Below are 12,016 nucleotides of genomic sequence, written 5' to 3' on the forward strand. Positions count from 1 at the left end.
GCTTTTTTATATCTGAAAAAAATCTTTATTTCACCTTTATTTTTGAAAAATATTTTTGCTGAGTATTGAATTGTTGGCAAGCTCAGGGTCACAATGGTAGCCACAGCTAGCGACGTAAAAGACATATGTGGTATAGATTTTGTATAATAATCCTATTTGTATCATTTTTTCTACACTCATTTTCCTTGTCGTCTTATGTTTTATTTTGTTGTTTCTTACAATATGTATTAAAGGGAAAACTTTTTTAAAGGCAGGATATATTCAGTCATTCCAAAATAATCTTGTAGGTTAAAAGTTTCCATCTACTTTTGAGGAAACCTGCACAAGCCTCTTACATAGCCTCATCCATGAAAGGACAGACAGCAGAAGCAAGAATAACTACAATCCTGCAGCCTGTGGAACAGAAAACACATTCACAGAAAGATAGACAAGATGAAAAGGCAGAGGGCTATGTACCAGATGAAGGAACAAGATATAACCCCAGAGAAACAACTAAATGAAGTAGAGATAGGCAACCTTCCAGAAAAAGAATTCAGAATAATGATAGTGAAGATGATCCAGGACCTCGGAAAAACAATGGAGGTAAAGATCGAGAAGATGCAAGAAATGCTTAACAAAGACCTAGAAGAATTAAAGAACAAACAAACAGAGATGAACAATACAATAACTGAAAGGAAAACTACACTAGAAGGAATCAGTAGCAGAATAACTGAGGCAGAAGAATGGATAAGTGACCTGGAAGACAGAATGGTGGAATTCACTGCTGTGGAACAGAATAAAGAAAAAAGAAAGAAAAGAAATAAAGACAGCCTAAGAGACCTCTGGGACAACATTAAACACAACAACATTTGCATTATAGGGTCCCAGAAGGAGAAGAGAGAGAGAAAGGGCCCGAGAAAATATCTGAAAAGATTATAGTAGAAAGCTTCCCTAACATGGGAAAGGAAAGAGACACGCAAGTCCAGGAAGCACAGTGAGTCCCATATAGGATAAACCCAAGGAGAAACACACCGAGACACATAGTAATCAAATTGACAAAAATTAAAGACAAAGAAAAATTATCGAAAGGAGCAAGGGATAAATGACAAATAACATACAAGGGAACTCCCATAAGGTTAACAGCTGATTTCTCAGCAGAAACTCTACAAGCCAGAAGGGAGTCTCATGATATACTTAAAGTGATGAAAGGGAAGAAAGTACAACCAAGATTACTCTACCCAGCAAGGATCTCATTCAGATTCCATGGAGAAATCAAAAGCTTGACAGACAAGCAAAGGCTAAGAGAATTCAGCATCACCAAACCAGCTCTACAACAAATGCTAAAGGAATTTCTGTAAGTGGGAAACACAAGAGAAGAAAAGGACTTACAAAAACAAACCCAAAACAATTAAGAAAATGTTCATAGGCATGTATACACTGATATGTATAAAATTGATGACTAATAAGAACCTGCAGTATAAAACAAACAAACAAAAAACAACTAATACTAAACTTTCTTTGGGTTAGTTGTATGGAAATATGTTAATATAGATGTTTCAGACATTACATGAGATTTCTAAAAATCTTATATGCTCTGGTATAATGTTATGTCATAATTCTACTTATTACTTTAAAATGTATATCTCAGAAATAACTAAATTTCTTGTCAATTTCATTATTATGAACTTTCATCAAATCTTTAAACGCGGTCTTTTTTTTTTTTTTGTGGTACGCGGGCCCCTCACTGTTGTGGCCTCTCCCGTTGTGGAGCACAGGACCCGGATGCGCAGACTCAGTAACCATGGCTCACGGGCCCAGCCGCTCCATGGCATGTGGGATCTTCCCGGACCAGGACATGAACCCGTGTCCACTGCATTGGCAGGCGGACTCTCAACCACTGCACCACCAGGGAAGCTGCTAACTGTGGTCATTTTTAAGTCTTTTGTTATTTACAGACAGTCTGGGTGTCCTCTGTTTCTTTTGCAAAAATTTTCCTATAAAAGGGTTTCGTCTTCAAGGAATTCATGGAAAACACTCTGACAAGTACAGGTTTCTGGTAACTGACTATACTGCTGAACTGAATGAATAACCGTTTTCAGAACTCTAATGGAAAACTGATGAATTCATAAAAGTGCTAACAAAAGATCAAGATGAAAAAGAAAATTAATTACATAGGACTGAGTGAACTGACGAGGATGACTATAATTTTTGTGACTTTCTGTTTGAATTAAAAAAAAAAATCCCACAAGGATTCAGAGGCAAAAAATATACAAATCAATTTTTACTGCAAAGTAAAGGAGACATTACAGTGGAGGATTACTGGACTGAATGTCAAAATTATGACATAGTATGAGTGTGTTTCATGTTTGGTAATTGCAATCATTGCTGCTTTTCTTGTGGTCATCCATTTATAATGCTTGGTGTCAGTTTATTTATCTCTTATAAAAATAAAATACAGTGTGTGTTTGAAAAAAAAAGTATTTTTCTGTAGCTTTAAATAAGTAAAAGGCCATATTACTGACCTATTAAAAAAGTAACATGTGAACATTAAAAGAAAATGGTCATAGGAACATAGATATCGATAATTACCTTAAAGGTGAATGGATTAAATGCTCCAACCAAACAACACAGGCTTGCTGAATGGATACAAAAACAAGACCCATTTATATGCTGTCTACAAGAGACCCACTTCAGACCTAGAGACACATATGACTGAAAGTGAGGAGATGGAAAAAGATAATCATGCAAATGGAAATCAAAAGAAAGCTGGAGTAGCAATACTCATATCAGATAAAATAGACTTTAAAATAAAGAATGTTACAAGAGACAAGGAAGGTCACTACATAATTATCAAGGGCTCAATCCAAGAAGATATAACAATTATAAATATATATACACCCAACATAGGAGCACCACAATACCTAAGGCAACTGCTAACAGCTGTAAAAGAGGAAATCGACAGTAACACAATAATAGTGGGGGACTTTAACACCTCACTTACACAAATGGACAGATCATCCAAAATGAAAATAAAAAAGGAAACAGAAGCTTTAAATGACACAATAGACCAGATAGATTTAATTGATTTTTACAGGACATTCCAACCAAAAACAGCAGATTACACTTTCTTCTCAAGTGTGCACGGAACATTCTCCAGGATAGATCACATCTTGCATCACAAATCTAGCCTCAGTAAGTTTAAGAAAATTGAAATCATATCGGACATCTTTTCTGACCACAAGGCTATGAGATTAGAAATGAATTATAGGAGAAAAACCGTAAAAAACACAAACACATGGAGGCTAAACTCTATGTTACTAAATAACCAAGAGATCACTGAAGAAATCAAAGAGGAAATCAAAAAATACCTAGAGACAAATGACAATGAAAACACGACAATCCAAAACCTATAGGATGTGGCAAAAGCATTTCTAAGAGGGAAGTTTATAGCTATACAAGCCTACCTCAAGAAACAAGAAAAATCTCAAATAAATAATCTAACCTTACACCTAAAGGAACTAGAGAAAGTAGAACAAACAAAACCCAAAGTTAGCAGAAGGAAAGAAAACATAAAGATCAGAGCAGAAATAAATGAAATAGAAACAAAGAAAACAATAGCAAAGTTCAATAAAACAAAAACTGGTTTTGAGAAGATAAACAAAATCAATAAACCATTAGCCAGACTCATCAAGAAAAAGAGGGAGAGGACTCAAATCAATAAAATTAGAAATGAAAAAGGAGAAGTTACAGCAGGAACTGCAGAAATACAAAACATCCTAAGAGACTAGTACAAGCAACTTGATGCCAATAAAATGGATAACCTGGAAGAAATGGACAAACTCTTCGAAAGGTATAACCTTCCAAGACTGAACCAGGAAGAAATAGAAAATATAAACAGACCAATCACAAGTAATGAAATTAAAACTGTGAATAAAAATCTTCCAACAAACAAAAGTCCAGGACCAGATGGCTTCACAGGTAAATTCTATCAAACATTTAGAGAAGAGTTAACACCCATCCTTCTCAAACTCTTCCAAAAAATTGCAGAGGAAGGAACACTCCCAAACACACCATCACCCTGACACCAAAACCAGACAAAGATACTACAAAAAAAAGAAAATTACAGACCAATATCACTGATGAATATAGATGCAAAAATCCTCAACAAAATACTAGTAAACAGAATCCAACAGCACATTAAAAGGATCACACACCATGACCAAATGAGATTTACCCCAGGGCCGCAAGTATTCTTCAATATACGTAAATCAATCAATGTGATAACCATATTAACAAATAGAAGAATAAAAACCATATGATCATCTTAATAGATTCAGAAAAACCTTTTGAGAAAATTCAACACCTATTTATGATAAAAATTCTCCAGAAAGTGGGCATAGAGGGAACCCACCTCAACATAATAAAGGCCATATACAACAAACCCACAGCAAACACCATTCTCAATGGTGATAAACTGAAAGCATTTCCTCTAAGATTAGGAACGAGACAAGGATGTCCACTCTCAGTGCTATTATTCAACATAGTTTTGGAAGTCTTAGCCTTGGCAATCAGAGAAGAAAATGAAATAAAAAGAATACAAATTGGAAAAGAAGAAGTAAATCTGTCACTGTTTGCAGAAGACATGATACTATACGTAGAGAATCCTCAAGATGCCACCAGAAAACTACTAGAGCTAATCAATGAATTTGGTAAAGTTGCAGGATACAAAATTAATGCACAGAAATCTCTGGAATTCCTATACATTAATAATGAAATATCTGAAAGAGAAATTAAGGAAACACTCCCATTTACCATTGCAACAAAAAGAATAAAATACCTAGGAATAAACCTACCTTGGAAGACAAAACACCTGTATGCAGAAAACTATAAGACACTGATGAAGGAAATTAAAGATGATACCAACAGATGGAGAGATATACCATGTTCTTGGATTGGAAGAATTAATATTGTGAAAATGACTATACTACCCAAAGCAATCTACAGATTCAGTGCAATCTCTTTCAAATTACCAATGGCATTTTTTACAGAATGAGAAAAAAAAATCTTAAAATTTGTATGGAGACACAAAAGACCCCGAATACCCAAAGCAGTCTTGAAGGAAAAGAAAGGAGCTGGAGGAATCAGACTCCCTGACTTCAGACTATACTACAAAGCTACAATAATCAAGACAGTATGGTACTCACACAAAAACAGAAACAAAGATCAATGGAAAAAGATAGAAAGCCCAGAGATAAACCTACGCACCTATGGTCAACTAATCTACGACAAAGGAGACAAGGATACACAGTGGAGAAAAGACAGCCTCTCCAATAAGTGGTGCTGGGAAACCTGGACAGCTACATGTAAAAGAATGAAATTAGAACACTCCTGAACACCATACACAAAAATAAACTCAAAATGGATTAAAGACCTAAATGTAAGAACACTATAAAACTCTTAGAGGAAAACGTAGGAAGAACACTCTTTGACATAAATCACAGCAAGGTATTTTTTGATCCACTCCCTAGAGTAATGGAAATAAAAGCAAGAAACAAACAAACAAAAAATACAAAAAAAAAATCATAGTCTAGTCTGTGGCACAGCCATTCCAACACATATGGCAGGAAACTGCTACCTCTCAAAGGCTAGTATACATTACATATATGTCTTCAATTATTCATACAAAATAAAGTTATCTATGTATACAGTAGGGACTAAGAGAGTTTATTTTTGTCCCTGAGCTCTGCTCCCAAAATGCCAAGACCGTCCATAGAAGAAACTTAATCATCACAAGGAGTTAAGTTCTAGCAGGACAGATTCATGGCATCCCATTCCCATTTCAATTGGAAGAGCTCTCCTTTTCTGTATCTAATAACTCTGACTTACATATAAGGAAGGAAGGATTCAACAACTGCAACAAATTTAAAATCCATTTGCTTTGGAAATGCACTGGCATATAATCCTTAAGTAATTACTGTATATCGTCTCCATTCTAACATTTCCTCCATCTAGATCCTCATTTCCTCAAGGACAAGCACTGTGTCATAATCAACTCTTTGACTGGCATGTTACTTCTTAAATTAACATGTACATAGTAAAGCCATTAAAATAACCTTATTCACATACACTGAAAGCAAAGTAGCCATCATATTTTTAATAGAATTTATAAGGATATCAGTTAGATTGAGACTGACAAAGATTGGTCAGAAAAGAATAGAGCAATCATAATTATAAAGTGAATAATTTTCACTTTATAACAGTTTTTAAATTGTTTTTAAAAACTTTAATGAATGCCTAGCATGTCTCCATGGCATTGTCCTAAAATGGTATTTCATGTCCTGAAACACTGAATGAATCCAAAAGCAATAATTCTTTATTACATAATTACACTTCTATTTCCTTTTACATTGGTGTCCAGTTGTCCTTATTTTTTTGTCATCTGAGAGAAGAAGGAAATAGCTTTGTTTTTCATGTTTTGTAGAACAGAGTCTGAAAAAAATGTTCTTACACATCAAATGTTACCTGTTTAAAAAAAATAGAAAATGGTACATAGTATTCAAAACTACCAATCTCCAGTGTCCATCCCCTTGAAGCCAGGCAGAGTCATGTGACTTGATTTTACTGCTGGCATGTGACAGGAAGTTGCATGTGTTCTTTCCATGTGGAAGGTTAAAGGGACAATGTGTGCTTCCCCCTTCTCCCTTTCTTCTATGACATTTACGTTTGTCCTCAAGCGAGACTGATAACGAGGAGCAGAGACCCAGCTGACCACCATAGGCGTGTGGTGTGAGCAGGAAACACAAATGACAACAACAACAACAACTTTGGCGTTTTAAGCATAGGAGTGAGAGTGAAAAAGTGGTTTGGGGATGTATATTTTTATTTTTACATGCGGAGTCTGAGTCCAAATGTGTTATCAGACTCTTCTGTGGTCTTCCTGTGAATCTGGGCCAAGTCATGATGTATAAAAACAAACCACACTGGTTTCCAGTCTCCCCCAAAAATCAGAGAAGGGGGTGATAGAACTGGTGCAGCTGTGACAACAACCTTATTGTTAGAGAAGAGGGCATCTAATTTATAAGTGTCTGGGAAGTTTGAATATGAAAAAAGAAGCTATGCCTACCAGAGCAAGGAATTTTTCATTTAGAAGGAAAGCTTTCTTACGGATATTTGTTGATTAGTTATGTTGTATTCAAAAATCTGCAGATAAGTTTACGTCTCTCATTTTTACTAATTTAAGTAGAATTATTAAATTCTAGAGTCCAGATTTAAAGCTACCTTGGACCAAGTTCCTTTAATCATCTGGGGACCTAGCATTCAACACTTTTCAGCCCACAAATTACATGTGAGCTTTGTGATGGAGAATGGCTAATTGTTCTTCTTGGTAAGCATTAATTGCACCCTCATTGCCTCCCATGGAAAACTTGTCAGGAACCCAAGCCAGTATTTAGACTATTGATATTAATTCTATCTCTCTCCTTCTCTAAGGTGATATATAGTAACTTCTAAGATCAAATTGTTAGACAAGCAAAAACATTTTCAAATTTCAGATATTTTATCTTTCATTTTATGCCACAGACATAAATTTACATCCAGCATTTGCTGTAATGACATGGCCCTCCACAGCTACCTAAGCAAGCTGCCAGCAGAAACAGAAAGTTTAATAAAACCCTATATTGCCATAAAATGTAGCCTGAAATGTGTCATAGACCTCAGCCTCCCCCTATCAAACTTATAAACTAATATTTTATTTTAAAAAGTGGCTTATTACTCTAAATATATTTGATTATTTAAGAGACTAAAGGAAAAGACACTTCCAATAGTTGCAGTCTTTGATATGAAAATGTATGTGGACATGATTTTCATAATTAACTGACATACTATTTCAAAATAATTCCTTTTTATATCTGTTTACCAATTTCAAATAAAGCATAACTTTTGTATAATGTTCTTTATGGTAATGTGTATATTTTGGAATGAACTGTGACATGTTATCTGTATATTATACATCATCATACTTTTTGCTTATCAGGGAGAAAAAATTTCACTGTGATCTTTTTATAAGAAGTGATAATTTATAAAAAATAATATGATCCTGAAATATATGACAGAGATGGTATGCAAGGCTGTAAAATAAGCTGCTCTTTATGTTTTTTAAGGACTATTCCCGGGCTTCCCTGGTGGCGCAGTGGTTGAGAGTCTGCCTGCCGATGCAGGGGACACGGGTTCATGCCCGGTCTGGGAAGATCCCACATGCCGCGGAGCAGCTGGGCCCGTGACGTCCGGGGCCTGTGCTCCGCAACGGGAGAGGCCGCAACAGTGAGAGGCCCGCGTACCACCAAAAAAAAAAAAAAAAACCAGGAAAAGACAGTACAAAAGGACTATTCCCTTATTTCTAAAATTTACTTGAATAAGATTGAAAATAAATTGTAGACAGTCGCAAAGAAAAGAATGAATGTGACTAAAGAGTTACAAATAAAAGCAGTGAAGAAATTCAAAGGGAGTGTTATAAGTTATTAAGTCATAGAAATGCTTTAAAATTTAAATGCAGAATTTGCAGTTTGAAAATGGGTGAAATAAAGAAGATATTTTCATTTTCAGCTTTAGAAATTACACAAATAAATAAGAAGAACAAAAATTAGAAACATAAAACTCATGTTCCATGACACTATAAGATACCTTTAACTCTGTATCCTGACATGTGAGGAAGGCTGCCAAATACTTTGAAGTAGAATGGAGATGTAGAAAGATGCTGAGGGAGAGATCCAGATGCTGTGGATCTAATCAAGGCTGGCAAAGTCCAACTCTTCTTTGTCTGGGACAATATAGTTAGATAAATTGTCTAACAGCAAAAGCTTCTTTAGACAGGGTTTGGTAAAAAGAAGAAGAGTCAGGAGGGGCTACATGAGGAAATACAAACCCAAAGATAAGCTATATTGTCAGAAGCAGTCTGTTAGTGAGGCATGGTAGAAGAGAAAGAACACATTGTGAGAAGCCCTGAAATATCACTCTACTAGCTGGGGAGAAATAACTCATTAATATCCCCAAATTTATATTTTAAGGAGAATTCTTGGTGGTCTAGAATATAGTCCTAGTCCTTCTCTTAACATATCACTCAACAGGCAACTAGTTCAGGAAGAAGTAACCTCGTTCAAACAGGAGTATTATTTAAAAAAAGAAAAGAAAAGAACTGCCATAGAACTATTCAAATATATTCTAAGGGGAAAAAAGGAAAAAGAATGGCAGGGAATAAACCCTCACCAGATAAATATTTTTATAGAGTTGTTAAAAAACTGTGAATAAGTATTTGCCATGAATTTAAAAATGTTAAGAAGTTATTGCTTCTTTTAAATAGGAATTCTAATTATAGACATGAGAGTGTAGGAATAATAGAATGAAGTAGCATAATACAAGGAAACTTGAATTGCCAAACTCAAAAGAAGTGAAGAAGACAAAAAAGAAAAGAAGACAAAACCATCACAGAAATAAAGGCCACGGACAAGCCTCTTAGATAGTCTCATCCACCAGAGGGCAGAGAGAAGAAGCAAGAACTACAATCCTGCAGCCTGTGAAACGAAAACCAGAAAAGATAGACAGAATGAAAGATAGACAAAATGAAAAGGCAGAGGATTATGTACCAGATGAAGGAACAAGACAAAACCCCAGAAAAACAACTAAATGAAGTGGAGATAGGCAACCATCCAGAAAAAGAATTCAGAATAATGATAGTGAAGATGAGCCAGGACCTTGGAAAAGAATGGAGGCAAAGATTGAGAAGATGTAAGAAATGTTTAACAAAGGCCTAGAAGAATGAAAGAAAGAACACCTAGAAGAATTGAAGAACAAGTAAAGAGAGATGAACAATACAATAACTGAAATGAAGAATACACTACAAGGCATCAATAGCAGAATAACTGAGGCAAAAGAACAGATAAATGACCTGGAAGACAGAATGGTGGAATTCATTGCTGGGGAAATGAAGACAACCTAAGAGACCTCTGGGACAACATTAAATGCAACATTCGCATTATAGGGGTCCCAGAAGGAGAAGTGAGAGAGAAAGGACCTGAGAAAATATTTGAAGAGATTATAGTCAAAAACATCCCTAACATGAGAAAGGAAAGAACAGCTCAAGTCCAGGAAGTGCAGGGAATCTCAGGCAGGAAAAACCCAAGGAGAAACATGCCAAGACACATAGTAATCAAATTGACAAAAATTAAAGACAAAGAAAAAGTATCGAAAGGAGCAAGGGATAAATGACAAATAACATACAAGGGAACTCCCATAAGGTTAACAGCTTATTTCTCAGCAGAAACTGTACAAGCCAGAAGGGAGTAGAACGATATATTTAAAGTGATGAAAGGGAAGAACCTACAACCCAGATTACTCTAACCGGCAAAGATCTCATTCAGATACGACAGAGAAATCAAAAGCTTTACAGACAAACGAAAGCTAAGAGCATTCAGCACCACCAAACCAGCTCTACAACAAATGCTAAAGGAACTTCTCTAAGTGGGAAACACAGAGAAGAAAAGGACCTACAAAAACAAACCCAAAACCATTAAGAAAATGGTAATAGGAGCATACACATCAATAATTACCTTAAATGTGAATGGATTAAATGCTACAACCAAAAGACACAGGCTCACTGGATGGATAAAAAAAGCATAACCCATCTATATGCTGTCTACAAGAGACCCACTTCAACCTAGGGACACATACAGACTGCAAGTGAGGGGATGGAAAAAGATATTCCATGCAAATGGAAATCAAAAGAAAGCTGGAGTACTAATACTCATATCAGATAAAATAGACTTTAAACTAAAGAATGTTACAAGAGACAAGAAAGGACACTACATAATGATCAAGGGATTAATCCAAGAAGAAAATATCTATCTATCTACCTACCTACCTACCTATCTATCTATCTATCTATCTATCTATCTATTTATCTATCTATATATATGCACCCAACAAAGGAGGACCTCAACACATAAGGCAAACGCTAACACCTATAAAAGACGAAATTGACAGTAACACAATAATAATGGGGGACTTTAACATCTCATTTACACCAATGGACAGATCATCCAGACAGAATATTAATTAGGAAACACAAGTTTTAAATGACACAATAGACCAGATAGATTTAATTCATATTTACAGGACATTCCATTCAAACACAGCAGATTACACTTTCTTCTCAAGTGCACATGGAACATTCTCCAGGATAGATCACATGTTGAGTCACAAATCAAGCCTTGGTAAATTTAAGAAAATTGAAATCATATCAAGCATCTTTTCTGACCACAACGCTGTAAGATTAGAAATTAATTACAGGGAAAAAAAACGTAAAAAACATAAGCACATGGTGGTTAAACAATACATTACTAAATAACCAAGAGATCACTGAAGAAATCAAAGAGGAAATCAAAAAATACCTAGAGACCAATGACAACAAAAACATGACAATCCAAAACCTATGGGATGCAGCAAAAGCAGTTCTAAGAAGGAAGTTATAGCAATACAATCCTACTTCAAGAAACAAGAAAAATCTCAAATAAACCATCTAACTTTACACCTAAAGGAACTAGAGAAAGAAGAACAAAAAAACCTCAAAGTTAGTAGAAGGAAAGAAATCATAAAGATCAGAGCAGAAATAAACAAAATAGAAACATAGAACACAGTAGCAAAGATCAATAAAACTAAAAGCTGGTTCTTTGAGAAGATAAACAAAATTGATAAAACTTTAGCCAGACTCATCAAGAAAAAAATGGAGAGGACTCAAATCAATAAAATGAGAAATGAAAAAGGAGAAGTTACAATGGGCACCAGAGAAATACAAAGCATCGTATGAGACTACTACAAGCAACTCGATGCCAATAAAATGGACAACCTGGAGTAAATGGATAAATTGTTAGAAAGGTATAACCTTCCAAGACTGAACCAGGAAGAAACAGAAAATATGAACAGACCAATCACAAGTAATGAAATTGAAACTGTGATTAAAAATCTTCCAACAGGGCTTCCCTGGTGG

The sequence above is a fragment of the Pseudorca crassidens genome, chromosome 11 (assembly GCF_039906515.1).
Source record: "Pseudorca crassidens isolate mPseCra1 chromosome 11, mPseCra1.hap1, whole genome shotgun sequence".
Taxonomy (NCBI): Eukaryota; Metazoa; Chordata; class Mammalia; order Artiodactyla; family Delphinidae; genus Pseudorca; species Pseudorca crassidens.